Source organism: Rhinopithecus roxellana, unplaced genomic scaffold, assembly GCF_007565055.1.
Source record: "Rhinopithecus roxellana isolate Shanxi Qingling unplaced genomic scaffold, ASM756505v1 contig920, whole genome shotgun sequence".
Taxonomy (NCBI): domain Eukaryota; kingdom Metazoa; phylum Chordata; class Mammalia; order Primates; family Cercopithecidae; genus Rhinopithecus; species Rhinopithecus roxellana.
In genome coordinates this window covers 5,029-32,122 of record NW_022144671.1, presented here as the reverse complement: position 1 = coordinate 32,122, position 27,094 = coordinate 5,029, and the positions used below count along the sequence as shown (strand labels likewise).

Genomic DNA, 27,094 nt, shown 5'->3' with positions numbered 1-27,094 from the left:
ACATAATAGATATAACGATAGACGTATAAAATATACAAAAAATAGGTATAATAGATATTAGAGATAGATGTATAAATATAGACAAATAGATATGGCAGATAGAGGTATAATATATAGACATAATAGATGTAATAGATAGAGGTATAAAATATAGACCTAATAGATATAATAGATAAAGATATAAAATACAGGACATAAATGATATAATAGATAGAGGTATGAAGTATAGACAATAGATATCATAGATACAGGTAAAAAATATAAACATATAGGTATGATAGATATAGGCAAAACAGATATAATAGATATAGGTATAAAATACAGACATTATAGATATAATACATACAGTTATAAAATACAGACATAATAGATATAACAGATATAGGTAAAAATATAGACAAAATAGTTATAGGTGAAAAATATAGACATAATAGATGTAATAGATATAGGTATAAAATATAGACATAATAGACATAATAGATATAGTTATAAAGTATAGACATAATAGATATTGGTATAAAATATAGACATATTAGATACAAGAATTATAGGTGTAAAATATAGACATAATAGATATAATAGATATACGTATAAAATATAGACATAATAGATATAGATATACATATAGACAAATGGATGAATAGATATAGGTATAAATATAGACATAATAGATAAAATAGATATAGGTATAAAATATAGACATAATAGATATCGGTATAAAATATAGACATAAAAGATTTAATAGACATAGTTATAAAATATAGACATAATAGATATAATAGATATAGGTATAAAATATAGACATAATAGATATCGGCATTAAATATGGACATAATAGATTTAATATAGTTATAAAACATAGACATAATGGATATAATAGATATAGGTATAAAATATAGACATAATAGATATAATATAGGTATAAAATGTACACATAATTGATATAGGTATTAAATATAGACATAATAGAATAAGTATAAAATATAGACGTAATAGATATAATAGATATAGGTATAAAATATAGACATAATAGATTTAATAGATATAGGTATAAAACTTTGATATAATAGATATAATAGATATAGGTATAAAATATAGACATAATAGATTTAATAGATATAGGTATAAAACATTGATATAATAGATATAATAGATATACGTATAAAATACAGACATGGTAGATATAATAGATATTGGCATAAAATATAGACATAATAGATATAATAGATATAGATATAATATATAGACATAATAGATATAAAAGATATAGGTATTAATTATGGACGTAATAGATATAATTGATATAGGTTTAAAATATAATCAGAGTAGATATAATAGATATAGGTATAAAATATAGACATAATAGATTTCGGTATAAAATATAGACATAATGGATATAATAGATAGAGGTATAAAATATAGACATAACTGGTATAGAAACGTAGGTATGAAATATAGACATAATAGATATAGATATAAAATATACACATAATAGATATAATAGATATGTGTTACAGGATACAGACATAATAGATATAATAGATATAGGTATATAATATAGACATAATAGATATAATAGATATAGGTATAAAATATAGACATAATAGATATAGGTATAAAATATCGACATAACAGATATAATAGATACAGGTATTAAATATACACATAATAGATATAGGTATAAAATATAGACATAATAGATATAGGTATACAATATACACATAATAGATATAATAAATATAGGTATAAAATATAGACTTAATAGATATAGTTATAAAATATAGACATAATATATATAATAGATATAGGTAAAAATACAGACATAATAGATATAATAGATATAGGTATCAAATATAGACATAATAGATATAATTGATATAGGTGTAAAATATAGATAAAATAGATATAATAGATAAAGGTACAAAATATAGATATAATAGCTATAGGTATAAAATAGGGACACAATAGATATAGGTATAAAATATAGATATAATAATTATTATAGATATAGGTATGAAATATAGACATCGTAGATTTAATAGATATAGGTATACAATATAGACATAATAGATATAATAGATTTAGGTATAAAATATAGACATAATAGATAAAATAGATATAGGTATAAAATATAGACATAATAGATATAGGTATAAAATATAGACAAAATAGATATAGGTATAAAATATAGACATCGATATAATAGATATAGGTATAAAATATAAACATAATAGATATAATAGAGATGGGTATAAAATATAGACGTAATAGATATAATAGATATAGGTGTAATATATAGACATAGTAGATATAATAGATATAGGTATAAAATATAGACATAATAGACATAATAGATATAGGTATAAAATATAGACATAATAGATATAGGTATAACATATAGACATAATAGATATAGGTATAAAATACAGACATAATAGATATAGGTATAAAATATAGACATAATAGATATAATAGAAATAGGTATAAAATATAGACATAATAGATATAATAGATATAGGTATAAAATATAGACATAATAATTATAATAGATATAGGTATAAAATATAGAAATAATAGATATAGGTATAAAATATAGACATAATAGATATAATAGTTATAGGAATAAAATATAGACATAATTGAAATAGTTATAAAATATAGACAAAGTAGATATAAAAGATATAGGTATAAAATATAGACATAATAAATATAATAGATATAGTTATAAAATATGGACATAATAGATATAATAGATATATGTATAAGATATAGACATAATCGATATAATAGATATAGGTATAAAATATACACATAATAGATATAATAGATGTAGGCATAAAATTTAGACATAATAGATATTATAGATATAGGAATAAAATATAGACATAATTTAAATAGGTATAAAATATAGACAAAATTGATATAAAAGATATAGGTATAAAATATAGACATAATAGATATAATAGATATAGATATAAAATATAGACATAATAGATATAATAGGTATAGGTATGAAATATAGACATAATAGATATAATAGATATGTCTATAAGATATAGACATTAGCTTCTTCTCCGAGAAAACACCAAATGGCGGATGACGCCGGTGCAGCGGGGTTTTCCGGAGGCCCTGGTGGCCCTGGGATGGGGATCCGCGGTGTCTTCCGCTGAGGTTTCGGCAGTGGCCTCCGGGGCCGGGGTCGCGGCCGTGGACGAGGTCGGGGCCGAGGCCGCGGAGCTCGAGGAGGCAAGGCCGAGGATGAGGAGTGTATGCCCGTCATCAAGCTGGGACGCTTGGTCAAGGACATGAAGATCAAGTCCCTGGAGGAGATCTACCTCTTCTCTCTGCCCATTAAGGAATCTGAGATCATTGACTTTTTCTTGGGGGCCTCTGTCAAAGATGAGGTTTTGAAGATTTATGCGGTGCAGAAGCAGACCCGTGCTGGTCAGCGCACCAGGTTCAAGGCGTTTGTTGCTATCGGGGACTACAATGGCCACGTCGGCCTGGGTGTTAAGTGCTCCAAGGAGGTGGCCACCGCCATCCGTGGGGCCATCATCCTGGCCAAACTCTCCATTGTCCCGGTGCGCAGAGGCTACTGGGGGGAACAAGATTGGCAAGCCCCACACCGTCCCTTGCAAGGTGACAGGCCGCTGTGGCTCTGTGCTGGTGCGCCTCATCCCTGCACCCAGGGGGTACTGGCATCGTCTCAGAGCCTGTGCCCAAGAAGCTGCTCATGATGGCTGGTATTGATGACTGCTACACCTCAGCCCGGGGCTGCACTGCCACCCTGGGCAACTTCGCCAAGGCCACCTTTGATGCCATCTCTAAGACCTACAGCTACCTGACCCCTGACCTGTGGAAGGAGACTGTGTTTACGAAGTCTACCCATCAGGAATTCACTGACCACCTTGTCAAGACCCACACCAGAGTCTCCGTGCGGCGGACCCAGGCTCCAGCTGTGGCTACAACATAGGCTTTTTACACAAGAAAAATAAAGTGAATTAAGCCTGTTAAAAAAAAAAAAAGATATAGACATAATAGATACAACAGATATAGGTATAAAATATAGACAGATACAACAGATATAGATATAAAATAAAGACATAATAGATATAGGTATAAAATATAGACATATTAGATATAATAATTATAGGTATAAAATATAGACATAATAGATATAATAGATATAGGTATAAAATATAGACATAATAGATATAGATATACAATATAGACAAAATACACTTAATAGATATAGGTATAAAATATAGACATAATAGATATAATAGATATAGGTATAAAATATAGACATAATAGATATAATACATATAGGTATAAAATATAGACATAATAGATATCGGTATAAAATATAGACATAATAGATTTAATAGATATAGTTATAAAATATAGACATAATAGATATAATAGATATAGGTATAAAATATAGACATAATAGATATCGGCATAAAATATGGACATAATAGATTTAATAGATATAGTCATAAAACATAGACATAATGGATATAATAGATATAGGTATAAAATATAGACATAATAGATATAATATACGTATAATATATAGACATAATAGATATAGGTATTAAATACAGACATAATAGAAATAAGTATAAAATATAGACATAATAGATATAATAGATATAGTTATCAAATATAGACAATAATTATAATAGATATAGGTAAAAAAATATAGACATATTAGATATAATAATTATAGGTATAAAATATAGACATAATAGATATAATAGATATAGGTATAAAATATAGACATAATAGATATAGATATACAATATAGACAAAATAGATTTAATAGATATAGGTATAAAATATAGACATAATAGATATAATAGATATAGGTATAAAATAGAGACATAATAGATATCGGTATAAAATATAGACATAATAGATTTAATAGATATAGTTATAAAATATAGACATAATAGATATAATAGATATAGGTATAAAATGTAGACATAATAGATATCGACATAAAATATAGACATAATAGATTTAATAGATATAGGCATAAAACATAGACATAATGGATATAATAGATATAGGTATAAAACATAGACATAATAGATATAATATACGTATAAAATATACATATAATAAATATAGGTATTAAATACAGACATAATAGAAATAAGTATAAAATATAGACATAATAGATATAATAGATATAGTTATCAAATATAGACATAATAATTATAATAGATATAGGTAAAAAATATTGACATAATAGATATAGGTACAAAGTATAGACATAATGGTTATAATAGATATAGGTACGAAATATAGACATAATAGATATAGGTATAATATTTAGACATAATAGATATAGGTATAAAATATAAACATAATAGATATAATAGATATAGGTGTAAAATATAGACATAGTAGATATAATACACATACGTATAAAATATAGACAAATGGATATAAGAGATATAGGTATAAAATATAGACATAATAGATATTATAGATGAAGATATAAAATATAGACATAATAGATATAGGTATAAAGTATAGACACAATAAATATAATATATGGACATAAGAGGTATAATAGATATAGGTATAAAATATAGACATAATAGATATAATACATAAAGGTATAAAATATATATATAATAGATATAGGTATACAATATACATATAAGAGATATAATAGATATACGTATAAAATATAGTTATAATTGATATAATGATAAAGTATAAATCTAATAGATATAATAGATATAGGTATACAATATAGACATAATAGATATAGGTATGAAATATAGACATAATAGATATAATAGATATAGGTAAAAAATATAGACATAATAGATATAGGTACGAAATATAGACATAATAGATATAATAGATATAGGCACAAAATATAGACATAATAGATGTAATAGATATAGGTATAAAATATATACATAATAAATTTAATAGATATATGCATAAAATATAGATATAATAGATGCAAGTATAAAATATACATATAATAGATATACGAAAAAAATAGATATAATAGATATAGGTATGAAATATAGACATAATAGATATAATAGATATTGGTATAAATTATAGACATAATAGGTATAATTGATATAGGTACAAAATATAGACAAAATAGATATAATAGATATAGGTAAAAAATATGGACAAAATAGTTATAGGTATAAAATATAGACATAATAGATATAATAGATATAGGTATAAAATACAGACATAAGAGATATAGTTATAAAATATTGACATAATAAATAGCTATAGGAATTAAATATAGACATAACAGATATAGGTAGAAAATACAGACATAATAGTTATAGGTATAAAATATAGACATAATAGATATAGGTATAAAAAACAGACATAATAGATATAATAAATATAGGTATAAAAGATACACATAATAGTCATAATAGGTATAAGTTTAAAATATAGATATAATAGATATAATAGATATAGGTATATCATATAGGCATAATAGATATAATAGATAGAGTTATAACATATAGACATAATAAATATAGTTGATAGAGTTATAAAATACAGACATAATAGATATAACAGATAGAGGGACAAAATATAGACATAATAGATGTAATAGATAGAGGTATAAAATACAGACACAATAGATATAATAGATATATTTATAAAATATAGACATAATAGACATAAGAGATATAGGTATAAAATATAGACGTAATAGATACAGCTATAAAATATAGACAGATGTAATACATGTAGGTATGAAATATAGTCATAATAGATATAATAGATATAGGTTTAAAATATAGACATAAGAGATATAATATATATAGGTATAAAACATAGACATAATAGATATGATATATATGGGTATAAAATATAGACATCATACATGTGATATATATAGGTATAAAATATAGACATAATAGATATAATAGATATAGGTATAAAATAAAGACAATAAATATAGGTAAAAAATATAGACATAATAGATAAAATAGATATAGGTATAAAATATAGACATAATAGATATAGGAATAAAATATAGACAGAATAGATACAACAGATACAGTTATACACTATAGAAGTAATAGTTATAATAGATATAGGTATAAAATATAGACAAAATAGGTATAGGTGCAAAATACAGACATAAAAGATATAATAGATATAGGTGTAAAATACAGACATAAAAGATATAATAGATAAAGGTTAAAATATAGACATAATAGAGATAGGTATAAAATATACATATAATAGGTACAGGTATAAAATATAGACATAATATATATGATAGATGTAGGTATAAAATATAGACATAATAGATATAATAGATATAGGTAAAAAATATAGACAGAATAGACATAACAGACATAGTTATAAAATATAGACAAAATAAATATAATAGATACAGGGGTAAAATATAGATATAATAGATAGAAGTATAAAATATAGACATAATAGGTATAATAGAAATACGTATAAAACATAAATATAAGAGATATAGATATAAAATATAGATATAATAGTTATAATAGATACAGGTATAAAATATATATATAATAGATATAATTATAAAATAAAAATATAATAGATCTTATAAATAAAGGTTTAAAATATAGATATAATAGATATCAGTATAAATATAGTTATAACAGATAGAGGTGTAAAATATAGATATAATAGATATAATAGATATAGTTATAAAATATAGACATAATAGATATTAATCGATATAGGTATCAAATCTAGACATAATAGATATAATAGATATAGGCATACAATACAGACATAATGGATATAATAGATATAGGTATAAAATATAGACATAATAGATATAATAAATATAGGTATAAAATATAGACATAATAGATATAATAGATGTGGGTATAAAATATAGACATAATAGATATACGTATAAAATATAGACATAATAGTTATAATTGATACAGGTATAAAATGTAGACATACTAGACATAGGTTTAAAATATAGATATTATAGATGTAATAGATATAGGTATAAAATATTGACATAATAGCTATAATAGATATAGGTATAAAATAGAGACATAATAGATATTGGTATAAAATAGAGACATAATAGATATAGGTATAAAATATAGACTAATATCGGTATAATATTTAGACATAATAGATACAATAGATATAGGTATAAAATATAGACATAATAGATATAATTGATATAGGTATAAAATATAGACATAATAGATATAGATATAGGTTGTAAAATATAGACATAATAGATATACCTATAAAATATAGAACATAATAGGTATAATAGATATAGGTATAAAATGTAGACTAATAGATATAGGTATAAAATGTAGACATAATAGATATAATAGATATAGATATAAATATGGACATAAGAGATACAATAGATATAGGTATAAAATATAGACATAATAGATATAGGTATAAAATATAGACATGAAAGATAAAGGTATAATTTTTAGACATAATATATATAATAGATATAGGTAAAAAATATAGACATAATAGATAGAGGTATAAAATATAGACATAAAGATATAATAGATATATATATAAAATATAGACATAATCGATATAATAGATATAGGTGTAAAATATAGACATAATTGATATAGATAGAAAATATACACATATATAATGGATATAGATATAAAATATAGACATAATAGACATAATAGATATAGGTGTAAAATATAGACATAATATATAGTTATGAACATAGACATAATATTTATAATAGATATAGGTATAAAACATACACATAATAGATATAGGTATAATATTTAGGACATAATAGATATAATAGATATAGGTATATAATATAGACATAATAGATATAATAGATATACGTAAAATATTCACATAATAGATATAATAGATATAGATATAAAACATGGACATAATAAATATAATAGATAGAGGTATAAAATATAGATATAATAGATATAGGTATAAAATATAGATATAATATATATAATAGATAGACATAATAGATATAATAGATATAGGTAAAAAATATAGATATAATAGATATAATGGATATGGGTATCAAATACACGTATAATAGATACAGGTATCAAATATAGATATAGTGGAAATAATAGATATAGGTATAAATATAGACATAATAGACATAATAGATATAAGTATTGAAACATAGACATAATAGATATAATAGATAAAGATATAAAATATAGACATAATACATATAGATATTGGTATAAAATATAGATATAAGGAGGTATAACAGATGTAGGTATAAAATATAGATATAATAGATATAATCGATATAGATAAAAAATACAGACAAAATAGTTATAGGTTTAAAATATAGACATCATAGATATAATAGATATAGGTATAAAATATAGCTATAATAGATATAATAGATATAGGTATAAAATATAGACAATCATGGAAACAATAGATATAGGTATAAATATATACATAGACATAATATATATAGGTATAAAATATATCCATAAGAGATATAATAGATATAGGTATAAAATATGGACAATAATAGATATAGGTATAAAATATAGACATAATAGATATAATAGATATAGGTATAAAATATAGCCATAATGTATATAATAGACATAGGTTTAAAATATAGACATAATATATATAGGTATAAAATATAGACGTAATAGATATAATAGATATAGGTATGAAATACAGACATAATAGATATTATAGATATACGTATAAAATATAGGACAAAGAGATGTAATAGACATAGGTATAAATATAGACATAATAGATAAAATAGACATCGGTATATAAAGTATAGACATAAAACATAATAGATAGGGGTATAAAATATAGATATAATAGATATAGGTATAGAATATCGATATATAGACATAATAGATATACGTAAAAAATCTACATATAATAGATATTGGTATAAAATATAGATATAATGTTTATAATCATAAAATATAAATAAAATAGAAATAATAGATAAAGGAATAAAATATAGATATAGCAGATATCGGTATAAAACATAGTTATAACAGATATAGGTATAAAATATAGATATAATAGATATAATAGATATAGGTATAATAAATAGACATAATAGATATAATAGATATAGGTATAAAATACAGACATAATAGATAGATATAGGTAAACAATACAGACATAATAGATATAATAGATATAGGTATAAAATGTAGACATAATAAATATAATAGATTTAGGTATAAAATATAGACATAATAGATATAATATATATAAGAATAAAATATAGACTTAATAGTTATAATAGATATAGGTATAACATGTAGACATAAGAGATAGAATAAATATAGTATAAAATCTAGACATAAAAGGTATAATAGATATACGTAGAACATATTGACATAATAGACTATACATATAGATATAAAATATAGACATAATAGATATAATAGATATGTTTATAAAATATAGACATAATAGATATAATAGATATAGTAAGAAATATAGACATAATAGATACAATCGATATAGTAGAAGATCTAGACATAATAGATACAATAGATATCCGTATAAAATAAAGACATAATAGATTACAGATATCGGTATAAAAATATAGACTTAACACATACAAACGATATTGGTATAAAATACAGACATTATAGACAATAGATATAGGTATAAAATATGGACATAATAGATATAATAGATATAGGTATAAGATATAGACATAATAGATATAATAGATATAGATATAAAAACATATACATAATAGATATAATACATACAGGTATAAAATATATAGATATAATAAGATATAGGTATAAAATATAGATATAATAGATATCATAGACAGACATAATAATATAAATAGATATACCTAAAAAATATAGATATAATAGCTATAATAGATATAGGTTAAAATATAGACGTAATAGACATAATAGATATAGGTATCAAATATACACATAATAGATATCGGTGTAAAATAGAGCCAGAATAGATATAACAGATATACTTCTAAAATATAGATATAATCGTCTATAATAGATATAGGTATAAAAATATGGACATAAGAGATATAGGTATAAAATATAAACATAATAGATATAATCGATATAGGTATAAAATATAGCCATAATAGATATAGGTATAAAGCATAGACATAATAGATATAATGGATATCGGTATAAAATATAGACATAATACATAAAAAGATATAGGTATAAAATATACACATAAAAGATGCAATAGATATAGGTATAAAATATAGACATAATAGATATAATAGATATAGGTATGAAATATAGACATAATAGATATGAAATATATAGGTATAAAATATAGACATAATAGATATGATAGATATAGATATAAAATATAGACAAAATAGATATAATAGATATAGGTATAAAATATAGACATAATAGATGTAACAGATACAGGTACAAATATAGACAATAGATATGATAGATATAGATATAAAATATAGATATAATAGATTGATATAAATTATAAATATAATAGATAATAGATATAGGTAAAAAATATAGTATAATGGATACAGGTATAAAATATGGTTATAATAGATGTAGGTAAAAATATAGATAATAGATATAGGTAAAGTACAGACAAGAGATTAATAGATATACGTATAAAATATAGACATAATAGGTATAATAGATATAGGTAAAATATAGACATAAAAGATATAATAGATATAGGTATAAATATAGATAATAGATATGGGCATAAAATATAAACATAATAGATATAATAGATATAGGTATAAAATTAAAACATAAGAGATAATAGATATAGGTATAAAATATAGACATAAAAAATATAATCGATACAGGTATAAAATATAGACATAATAGATATAGGTATAAAGTTATAGACGTAATCGATTTAATAATAGATATAGGTTATTAAATATAGACATAATAGGCCGTGCGTGGGGCTCAATCCTGTAATCCCAGCACTTAGGGAGGCCGAGATAGGCGGATCATGAGGTCAGGAGATCGAGAGCATCCTGGCTAATACGGAGAAACCCCCGTCTCTACTAAAAAATGCAAAAAACTAGCCGGGCGACGATGCGGGCGCTGTAGTCCCAGCTACTCGGGAGGTTGAGACAGGAGCAATGGCGTGAACCCGGGAGCCGGAGCTTGCCAGAGAGCTGAGAGCCGGCCACTGCAATCCAGCCTGGGCAGCAGAGCAAGACTCCGTCTGAAAAAAAATAAAAATAAAAAATAAATAAATAAATAAATATAGACCATAATAGATATCAGGTATAAATATAGACATAAAAAGACTATAGGTATAAAATATAGACATAAAAGATATAGGTATAAAATATAGACATAATAGATATAGGTACAAATATAGACCTAATAGATATAATACATATAGGTATAAAATATAGACTAATATATATATGTATAAAAATACAACATAAGAGATATATATAGGTAAAATATAGACATAATAGACATGATAGATATAGGTATAAAATATCGAATCATAATAGATATAATAGTTATAGGTATAAAATATAGGCATCATAGATATAATAGATAGAGGTATTAAATATAGACATAATAGATATACTTGACAGAGTTATAAATATAGAATTAATAGATATTATAGATAGAGGGAAATAAAATATAGACCTAACAGATATAATAGATATAGGGACTAAATAGAGACATAATAGATATAATAGATATAGGTATAAAATATAGACATAATAGATATTAATAGATAGGAATACAATATAGACCGTAATAGATATAGGTATAAAATATAGACATCAAAAATATAATAGATATAGGTATAAATTATAGACATAATAGGTACAATAGTATAAAATATAGACATAATAGATATAGATATAGGTATAAAATATAGACATAATAGTATAATAGATATAGGTATAAAAATATAGACATAATAGATATAGGTATAAAATTATAGACCATAATAGATATAACAGATAGATGTATTAAACATAGACATAATAGATAAAGTTCTATAAAATATAGACATAATAATTATAGGTTCAAAATATAGACATAATAGATATAGGTATAAAATATAGACATAATAGATATAAATAGATACAGGTATAAAATATAGGCATAATAGATATGATCTAGAGGTATATAAAATATAGACATAATAGATATAATTGATAGAGTTATAAAATATAGACATAATAGATATAATAGAAATAGGTATAAAATATAGACATAACAGATATAATAGATATAGGTATAAAATACAGACATAATAGATATAATAGATATATGAATAAGATATTAGACATAATAGATATAATAGATATAGGTATAAATATAGACATAATAGATATAATAGATAAAGGTAATTAAATATAGACATAATAGATATAATAGATATAGGTATGAAATATACACATAATAGATATAATAGATATAGGTAAAATTATAGACATCAAGGTATAATTGATATAGGTATAAAATATAGACATAATAGATATAATAGATATAGGTATAAAATATAGACTAATATATATAGGTATAAAATATACACATAAGAGATATATATAGGTAAAATATAGACATAATAGACATGATAGATATAGGTATAAAATATCGACATAATAGATATAATAGATGGTATAGGTATAAAATATAGGCATAATAGATATAATAGATAGAGGTATTAAATATAGACATAATAGATATACTTGACAGAGTTATAAAATATAGACATAATAGATATTATAGATAGAGGGATAAAATATAGACATAACAGATATAATAGATATAGGGATAAAATACAGACATAATAGATATAATAGATATAGGTATAAAATATAGACATAATAGATAGGAATAAAATATAGACGTAATAGATATAGGTATAAAATATAGACATCAAAAATATAATAGATATAGGTATAAATTATAGACATAATAGGTACAATAGGTATAAAATATAGACATAATAGATATAGATATAGGTATAAAATATAGACATAATAGATATAATAGATATAGGTATAAAATATAGACATAATAGATATAGGTATAAAATATAGACATAATAGATATAACAGATAGAGGTATTAAACATAGACATAATAGATAAAGTTATAAAATATAGACATAATAATTATAGGTTCAAAATAGACATAATAGATATAGGTATAAAATATAGACATAATAGATATAATAGATACATGTATAAAATAGAGGCATAATAGATATGATAGAGGTATAAAATATAGACATAATAGATATAATTGATAGAGTTATAAAATATAGACATAATAGATATAATAGAAATAGGTATAAAATATAGACATAACAGAGATAATAGATATAGGTATAAAATACAGACATAATAGATATAATAGATATATGAATAAGATATAGACATAATAGATATAATAGATATAGGTATAAATATAGACATATAGATATAATAGATAAAGGTATTAAATATAGACATAATAGATATAATAGATATAGGTATGAAATATACACATAAGATATAATAGATATAGGTAAAATTATAGACATCATAGGTATAATTGATATAGGTATAAAATATAGACATAATAGATATAATAGATATAGGTATAAAATATAGACATAAGAGATATAATAGATATAGGTATAAAACGTAGACATAATAGGTATGATATATGGGTATAAAACATAGATATAATACATATGATATATACAGGTATGAAATATAGACATAATAGATATAATAGATACAGGTATAACATATAGACAAAATCGATATAGGTAAAAATGTAGACATAATGGATATAATATATATAGGTATAAAATATGGACATAATGGATACAGGTATAAAATATAGACAGAATAGATATAGGTACAATATTTAGACATAATAGATATAATAGATATAGGTAAAATATAGACATAATAGATATAATAGATATAGGTATAAAATAAAGACATAATAGATATAGGTATAAAATATAGACATAATAGATAAAGGTATAAAATATAGACATAATAGATATACCTTTAAAATATAGACATAACAGTTATAAAAGATACACTTATGAAATATAGACATAATATATATATTAGATATAGGTAAAATATAGCCATAATAGATATAATAGACATAGGTATAAAATATACACATAATATTTATAGGTATAAAATATAGCCATAATAGATACAATAGATATAGGTATGAAATACAGACATCATAGATATTATAGATATAGGTATAAAATATAGACATAAAGATAAAATAGATATAGGTATAAAATATAGATATAATAGATATAATTATAAATATAAATATACTACATATAATAAAGGTATAAATATACATATAATAGATATCGGTATAAACTATAGTTATAATAGATATAGGTATAAAATATAGATATAATAGATATAATAGATACAGGTATAAAATATACACATAATAGAAGTAATAGATATAGGTACCAATATAGACATAATAGATATAATAGATATAATAGATATAGGAATACAATACAGACATAATAGATATAATAGATATAGTTATGAAATATACACATAATACATATAATAGATATAGGTATAAAATATAGACATAATAGATAAACAAATATAGGTATAAAATGGAGACATAATAGATTGATAGATATAGGTAGAAATATACCACAATAGAAATAATAGATATAGGTATAAAAATAGATATAATAGATATATGTAGAAAATATAGACATAAGTGATATAAAGATATAGGTATAAATATAGACATACATACAAAAGATATAGGTATTCAATATAGACATAATATATAATAGATATAGGTAAAAATATAGACAAAATTGATATAACAAATATAGGTATACAATAGAGACATAATAGATTTCATAGATATAGGTATAAAATAAAGACATGATAGATAGAATAGAAATAGCTATAAAATATATACATAATGGATATAATAGATATAGGTATAAAATATAGACATAAAAGACATAGGTATACAATGTAGACATAATAGATATAATAGATATAGGTATCAAATATAGACATAATAGATATAATAGATGTAGGTATTAATAGATAGAGGTATAAAATATAGACATAATACATATATAGATATAGGTATGCAATACAGACATAATAGATATTATAGATATAGGTATAAAATATAGACATAATAGATAATAGACATAGGTATAAAATATAGACATAATAGAGATAGGTATAAAATATATACATAATAGATATAATAATATGGTATAAAATATAGGCTTAGTAGAGATAGGTATAAAATATAGACATAATACATACAATAGATATAGGTAGAAATATAGACATAATATATGATATAATAGGTATAAAATATAGACATAATAGATATGACAGATATAGGTATATAATATAGACATAATAGATATAATAGAAATTGGTATAAAACATAGACATAATAGATATAATAGATATAGGTATAAATATAGACATAACAGATATAATAGATATAGGTATACAATATAGACATAATAGATATAATAGATATAGGTATAAAATATAGATATAACAGATATAAGAGAGGTATAAAATATAGACATAATAGATATAGATATACGTATAAAATATAGACATAAGAGATGTAATTGATATAGACAGATAAAATAGATATAGGTATAAATATAGACATAATACATATAATAGATATAGTTATAAATATAGATATAATACATAGAGGTATAAAATATAGACATAATATACATAATAGACAGAGGTATAAAATATAAACATAATAGATGTAATAGAGGTATAAAATATAGACATAATTGATATAGGTATAAAATATAGACATAATCGATACAATAAATATAGGTATAAAATATAGACAGATATAATAGAAATAGGTATAACCTATAGATAATAGATATAGGTATAATATATAGACAATGGATATAATAGATATAGGTATAAAATATAGACGTAATAGGTATAATAGATATAGAAAAAATTGATGTAATAGATATAGGTATAAAATATAGACATAAGAGATATAATGGACATAGTTAACAAATGTAGACATAATAGATATAATAGATATAGGTATAAAACAAAGACATAATAGATATAGCAGATACAGGTATAAAATATAGCATAATAGATATAAGTATAAAATATAGACATAATAGATGTAATAGATATAGTTATAAAATATAGACATAAAAGATATAATACATATAGGTATAAAATATAGACATAATAGATAGGTATAAAATATAGATATAACACATATAATAGTGGTATAAAATAAAGGCATAATAGATATAATAGATAGAGGTATAAAATATAGACATAATAGATATAGGTATATAATATATACATAATACATATAATAGATGTAGGTATAAAATGTAAACATAATAGATATAATAGACATAGGTATAAAATATAGAAATAATAGATATAATTGATATAGGTATAAAATATAGACATCATAGATATAATCCATAAAGCTATAAAATGTAGACAGAATAGATATTATAGATATAGGTATGAAGTATAAACATAATAGATATAATAGATACTGGTATAAAATATAGACATAATGGATATAATAGATATAGTATAAAATTTAGATGTAATAGATATAGTTACGAAATATAGATATAAAAGATATATTAGATATGGGTATAAAAATACATATAATAGATATAGGTATAAAATATAGATTAATACTTATAATGATACAGGGTATAAAGTATAGATATAATAGATATAGTTATAAAATATAAATATAACAGATATAAATAGATATAGTGTATGAAATATAAATATCATAGGTATAGGTATAAATATAGACATAATAGGTATAATAGATATAGGTATAAAATATAGACATAATAGATTATATACATATACTTATAACATATACATATAGTTGATATAATAGATATAGGTATAAAATATAGACATAATAGATATAGGTTATAAATATTAGACGTATAGTTATAATAGATATAGTTGTGAAATATAGATATAATACACTATAGGTATAAAATATCGATGCACTAGATATAAATGTATAGACAGAATAAATAAATAGATATAGGTATAAAATATAGATATATTAGATATAATAGATATAGGTATAAAATATAGTTTTAATAGATGTAGGTATAAAATACAGATATAATAGATATAATAGATATAGGTATAAAATATAGACAGAATTGATATAATAGATATAGTATAAAATATAGATATAGATATCATGGATATAGGTATCAAATACAGATATAATAGATATAGGTATAAAATATAGAAATAGTGGATATAATAGATATAGGTATGAAATATAGACTTAATAGATATAATAGATGTAGGAATAGATTATAGACATAATAGATATAATAGATAAAAATACAATATATAGTTATAATAGATATAATAGATATTGGCATAAAATATAGACATAATAGATATAGGTATGAAATATAAACATAGTAGATATAATAGATATAGGTAAACAATATAGACATAAGAGATATAAAAGATATAGGTATAAAATATAGATATAATAAATATAATCGATACAGGTATAAAATATAGACATAATAGATATATGTATAAAGTATAGACGTAATAGATATAATAGATATCGGTATGAAATATAGACATAATACATACAAAAGATATAGGTATAAAACATAGACATAATAGATACAATAAATATAGGTATAAAATAGACATAATATATATATATATATAGGTATAAAATATAGACATAATAAATATGATAGATATAGGTATATAACATAGACAAATAGATATAATAGAAATTGGTATAAAACATAAACATAATAGATATAATAGATATAGGTATAAAATATAGACATAACAGATATAATAGATATAGGTATACAATATAGACATAATAGATATAATAGGTATAAAATATAGATATAACAGATATAAGAGATGTATAAAATAGACATAATAGATATAGATATACGTATAAAATATAGACATAAGAGATATAATAGATATAGACAGATATAATAGATATAGGTATAAAATATAGACATAATACATATAATAGATATAGTTATAAAATATAGATATAATAGATAGAGGTATAAAATATAGACATAATATATAATAGACAGAGGTATAAAATATAAACATAATAGATGTAATAGATAGAGGTATAAAATATAGACATAATAGATATATAGATTGAGGTATAAAATATAGACATAAGAGATATAATAGATAGAGTTATAAAATATAGACAAAATAGATATAATAGGTATTGCTATAAAATATATACAATAGATATAATAGATATAGTTTAACAGATAGTCATAATAGATATAATAGATACAGACAAAATAGATCTAATAGATATTGGTATAAAATATAGACATAATAGATACAATATATATAGATATAAAAATAGACATAGTAGATACAATAGATATAAGTATTAAATATAGACATAATAGATATAGGTATAAATATAGACATAATAGATATAATGGATATAGGTATAAAATATAGACATAACAGACATAGGTTAAAATATAGACATAATAGAAATAATATATAGTTATAAAATATAGAAAAAAGAGATATAATGAATAGAGGTATAAATAAAGACATAATTGATAAAATAGATATAATGGATAGAGGTATAAAATATAGACATAATAGATGTAATAGAGGTATAAATTATAGACATAATAGATATAATAGATATAGGTATAAAATATAGACATAGATATAATAGACGTATACAATTTAGACATAATCGATATAAGAGATACAGGTATAAAATATAGACAAAATAGATATAATAGATAAATAGATAGAGGAATAAAATATAGACATAATAGATATAGTAGAGGTATAAAATATAAACATTAATATGTAATAGGTAGAGGTAAAAAATATAGACCTAATGGATATAATAGATAAAGCTATAAAATATATACATAAAAGATATAATAGATAGAGGTATAAAATATAGACAATACATATAATAGATACAGTTATAAAATAGACATAATAGGTATAATAGATATAGACAAAATAGATATAATAGCTATAGGTATAAAATTTAGACATAATAGATATAATACATATAGTTATAAAGTATAGACATAATAGATATAATAGATATAGGTATTAAATATAGACATAATAGATATAGGTATAAAATATAGATATAACAGATATAGGTATAAAATATAGACATAATAGATATAATAAATATAGGTATAAAATATAGACTTAGTAGATAGAGGTATACCATATAGACATAATGGATATAAATATATAGGTATAAAAATAGACATAATAGACATAATGGATACAGATATAAAATATAGACATAAGATATAACACATATAGGTATGAAATATAGGCATAATAGATATAATAGAGGTATAAAATATAGACATAATAGATATAATTGATAGAGTTATAAAAAAAAACATAATAGATATAATAGATAGAGGGATAAAATACAGACATATATAGATATAATAGATAGAGTTATAAAATATAGACATAATAGATATAAGAGATATAGGTATAAAACATAGACTTAATAGATATAGGTATAAAATATAGACATAATAGATATAATAGATATAGGTGTAAAATGTAGACATCATAGATACAATAGATATAGGTATAAAATAGACATAATAGATATAATAGTTATAGGTATAAACTATAGACATGATAGATATTGGTATAATATAGACAATAGATATAGATATAGGTATAAAATATAGACATAATAGGTAGAATAGATATAGACAAAATAGCTATAATAGATATAGGTATAAAATATAGACTAATAGAATAGATATAGGTTAAAATATTAAGGTATACAGTAATAGATATAGTATAGGTATTAAATATAGACATAATAGATATAGGTATAAATATAGGCATAACAGATATAGGTATAAAATAGACATAATAGATATAGGTATAAAATAGAGACATAATAGATATAATAGATTAGGTGTAAAATATAGACATTATAGATATAGCATAAAATACAGATATAATAGATATAGAGACAGATGCATAAAATATAGACATAATAGATATAAGAGATATAGGTATGAAATATAGACATAATTGATATACAGATACAGGTATAAAATATCGACATAATAGATATATGTATAAAACATGGACATAATAGATACATAGATGTACTAATATACACATAAAAGATATAATACATATAGGTATATAATATAGACATAATAGATATAGGTATAAAATATAGATATAACAGATATAATAGGGGTATAAAATATAGGCATAATAGATATAATAGATATAGGTATAAAAATAGACATAATAGATATCGGTATATAATATATACATCACAGATATAATAGATATAGGTATAAATATAGATATAATATATAATAGATATAGATAAAATATAGATATTATCGATATAGGTATAAAATGAAGACATAATACATATACTAGATTTAGGTATAGTATACAGTTATAATAGATATAGGTATAAAAAGTAGATATAAGATATAGGGATAAAATACAGACATAATAATTATAATATATGTAGGTATAAAATTTTGACATAATAGATATAATAGATATAGGTATAACACATAGAAATAATAGATATAACCGATATAGGTATAAAAATAGATATAGTAGATATAATACAATAGCTATAAAATGTAGACAGAATAAATATAATAGATATAGGTATGAAGGATACACATAATAGATATAACTGATACTGGTATAAAAAATAGACATAATAGATATAATAGATATGGTATAAAAATAGACATAATAGATATAGATATAAAATATAGACATAATAGATATGACAGATATAGGTATAAAATAAAGACATAGAGATATAATGGATATAGGTATAAAATAGAGACATAATAGATATAGTTCTATAATATATACATAATAGATATAATAAATACAGGTACAGAAATAATAGATACAATCGATATAGGTATAAAATATAGATATAATAGATATACAGAGGTATGAATACAGACATAATAGATACTATATATAGGTATAAAATAAATATATATAGGTATAAAATATAGTTATGATAGATAAAGGTATAAAATATAGACATTAGAGATATAATAGATATAGCTATAAAACATAGACATAATAGATGTAATAGATATAGGTATAAAATATAGACATAATAGATATACATATAAAATATACACATAGTTGATATAATAGATATAGGTATAAAATCTAGACATAATAGATATCGGTATAAACTATAGATATAATAGATATAATAGATATAGGTATATAATATAGACATAACTGGTATAAAAAAGTAGGTATGAAATATAGACCTAATAGATATAGGGTTAAAATATACACATAATAGATATAATAGATATGTATAAGATAGACATAAAGGATATCATAGATATAGGTATAAAATTAGATATAATAGATATAAGAGATATAGGTATAAAATACAGACATAATAGATATAATAGATATAGGAATAAAATACAGGACATAATTGAAATAGGGATAAAATATAGACAAATTAGATAGAAATAGGGTATAAAATGAAGACATAATAGGTATAATAGATATAAGTATAAGATATAGACATAATAGATATTACAGATACAGATATAAAACATAGACATAATGGATATAATAGGTATAGGTATGAAATATAGACATAATAGATATAATAGACATATGTATAAGAGGTAGACAAAATAGATAAAATGGATATAGGTATAAAATATAGACTTAATAGATATAATAGAGAGAGGTATAAAATATAGACATAATAGATATAATAGATATAGATATAAAATATAGACCTGATAGATATAGGTATAAAATAGACATATAAGTTATAATAGTTATAGGTATAAAATGTGGACATAATAGATAAAATAGATATAGATATAAATATAGACATAATAGATATAATAGATATAGGTATATAATATAGAAATAGTAGATATAATAGATAGGAATAAATATAGACATAATTGAAATAGGTATAAAATATAGACAAAAAAGATATTAAAGATATACGTATAAAATAGACATAATAGATATAATAAATATAGGTATAAAATATAGACAGAGAAGATACAATAGATATAGGTATAAAATATAGACATAATAGATATAATAGATATAGGAATAAAATATAGACATAAAAGGTATAATAGATATAGGTATCCAAGGAGGTGGCCACCGCCATCCGTGGGGCCATCATCCTGGCCAAACTCTCCATTGTCCCGGTGCGCAGAGGCTACTGGGGGAACTAGATCGGCAAGCCCAACACCGTCCCTTGCAAGGTGACAGGCCGCTGTGGCTCTGTGCTGGTGCGCCTCATCCCTGCACCCAGGGGCACTGGCATCGTCTCAGCGCCTGTGCCCAAGAAGCTGCTCATGATGGCTGGTATTGATGACTGCTACACCTCAGCCCGGGGCTGCACTGCCACCCTGGGCAACTTCGCCAAGGCCACCTTTGATGCCATCTCTAAGACCTACAGCTACCTGACCCCTGACGTGTGGAAGGAGACTGTGTTTACCAAGTCTACCTATCAGGAATTCACTGACCACCTTGTCAAGACCCACACCAGAGTCTCCGTGCAGTGGACCCAGGCTCCAGCTGTGGCTACAACATAGGCTTTTTATACAGAAAAATAAAGTAAATTAAGCCTGTTAAAAAAAAAAAAGGGATATAGACTTAATAGATACAATAGATATAGGTATAAAATATAGACAGATACAATAGATACAGATATAAAATATAGACATAATAGATATAGGTATAAAATATAGACATATTAGATATAATTATAGGTATAAAATATAGACATAATAGATATAATAGATATAGGTATAAAATATAGACATAATAGACATACATATAAATATAGACAAAATAGATTTAATAGATATAGGTATAAAAATAGACATAATAGATATAATAGATATAGGTATAAAAATAGACAATACATATCGGTATAAAATATAGACATAATAGATTTAATAGATAACGTAATAGATACAATAGATATCGGTATGAAATATAGACATATACATACAAAGATACAGTATAAAAACATAGACATAATGATACAATAAATATAGGTATAAAATAGACATAATATATATTGATATATATAGGTATAAAATATAGAACTAATAAAATGATAGATTAGTAATAATATAGACATAATAGCGATAATAGAAATTGGTATAAACATAAACATATAGATATAATAGAATAGGTATAAAATATAGACATAAACAGGATCATGAATAGATATAGGTATACAATATCGACATAATAGATATAATGATATAGGTATAAATATAGAATAAACAGATATAAGAGAGGTATAAACTATAGACATAAAGATATAGATATACGTATAAATACAGTAGGGAAATAAGAGATATAATAGATATAGACAGATAAATAGATATAGGATAAAATATAACATAATACATATAATAGATATAGTTATAAATAATATAGATATAATAGATCGCGTTCTAAAATATAACATAATATGTTATAATAGACAGGTATAAAAATATCAACATAATAGATGAATAGATAGAGCGTATAAAATAAGACATAATAGATATAATAGATTGCAGGTATAAAATGGAGACATAAGAGATATAATAGATAGAGTTATAAAATATAGACAAAATAGACTAATAGTATTGCTATAAAATAATACAATAGATAAATAGATATAGTTATAACAGATAGTCTAATAGAGATAATAGAACAGACAAAATAGATCTAATAGATATGGAGTATAAATATAGACATATCGATACAATATCTATAGATATAAATATAGACATAGTAGAACAATAGATATAAGTATTAAATAAGACAAATGATAAGGAATAAAATATAGACATAATAGATAAATGGCTATAGGTATAAAATCTAGACCATAACAGACATAGGTAAAATATAGCATAATAGAAATTCATATATAGTACAAAATATAGAAAAAAGAGATATAATGATAGAGGTTATAAAATAAAGACATAATTGATATAATAGTAAATGCATAGAGGTTTAAAAATATAGACATAATAGATGTAATAGAGATAACTTATAGACATATCGATATAATAGATCTAGGTATAAAATATAGACATCTAGATATAATAGACGTATACAATATTCTAGACATAATCGATATAAGAGATAAGGTAAAAAATATCGACAAAAATAGTATATGAGAGATAATAAGATTATGAACTAGAGTAGAGAATAAATATAAGAGCAATAATAGAACCTTAGACGGTAGATAGCAGTATAAATATAAACATAATAGATGTATAGGGCTGAGAGTAAAAATATACGACTTATCGATATAATAGATCAAGCTTATAAAATATAGTCATAAAAGATATAAAGATGAGGTATAAAATATAGACAATAACATATAATAGATACAGACAAATTAGAACAACTCTTGACCATAATAGGTATAATTAGAAATAGACCAACATAGATTAATAGAAATAGGTATAAATATAGACATTATAGATATAAGACATATAGTTATAAAGTATATACATAATAGAATACATAGATATAGGTATTAAATATAGAAATAAATCGATATAGGTATAAAAATATAGATATAACCGGACGAGGTAAAAATATACATAATAGCTGGAATAAATAAGGTATAAATATATAGACTATATTAGATATAGGATACCATATAGACATAATGGATATGAATTATATATAGGTATAACAATATAGATAGTATATTCAGACATAATGGATACAGATATAAATATAGACATATTAGAATAATAATAGAGGTATGAAATATAGGAAATAGATATAATAGAGGTATAAAATATAGACCATCATAGATTTAATAGAATATAGTATAAAATATAGACATATAGATATAATAGATATAGGTATAAAATATGACATAATTACATATCCCCCCCGGTATAAAATATCGACATAATATATAATAGCCTATAGAATAAATCTAGGACATAATTGAAATAGGTATAAATATAGACAAAATAGAATAAAAGATATAGGCCAAAAATCGACATAGAGATATTATGAGATCTAGTTATAACTATAGACATAGTAGATAAAAGAGTATATGGATAAGATATAGACATAATCGGATAATAGATATAGGTATAAAAGATAGACTAATAGCTATAAATAGAATAGGGATAAAAACATAGACAATAGATAAGGTATAAAATATAAACATATGAGATATAATAGATATAGTGGAAAATGTAGACCTCATAGATACAATAGATATCCGTATAAGATAGACATAATAATATCATAGTTATAGGATAAACTATAGCACATGATAGATAGTGGATATAATATATAGACAATAGATATAATAGAGACCTATAGTATAAAATATAGAATAATAGGTAGAATCAATATAGACAAAATAGATATAATAGATATGGAGGTATAAAATATAGACATAATAGATATGATAGATATAGTATAAAATAGAGACATTATAGATATAGATAAAACTAGTAGCACATCTAGCATATAATATAAATAGATATAGGTATTAAATATAGACATAATAGATATAGGTATAACAATAGGCATAACAGATATAGGTAAAATATAGACCATAAATAGATATAGGTATAAAAGTATAGACAAATAAGAGTATAATAGATATATGTGTAAAAATATAGACATATAGATATAGGCATAAAATACAGATAACTAGAATAATAGACAGAAGTATAAAATATAGACAGAATAGCTATAAGAGATATAGGAATGAAATATAGACATAATTGATAAACAGTTACAGGTATAAAATATCGACATACTAGTTATGTATAAAACATGGACATAATAGATACAATAGAGGTACTTATAAAATATAGACATAAAAGAATAATACATATCGGGTATATAATATAGACATAATAGATATAGGTATAAAAACTTAGATATAACAGATTAATAGGGGTATAAAATATAGGCATAATAGATATAATAGATT

General features: G+C 21.9%; 1 pseudogene; it reads left to right on the top strand.

Moving 5' to 3' along the window:
* Positions 1-3,089: 3,089 nt before the first annotated feature.
* Positions 3,090-3,973, top strand: LOC115896223 (annotated as a pseudogene).
* The last annotated feature ends 23,121 nt before the right edge of the window (positions 3,974-27,094 follow it).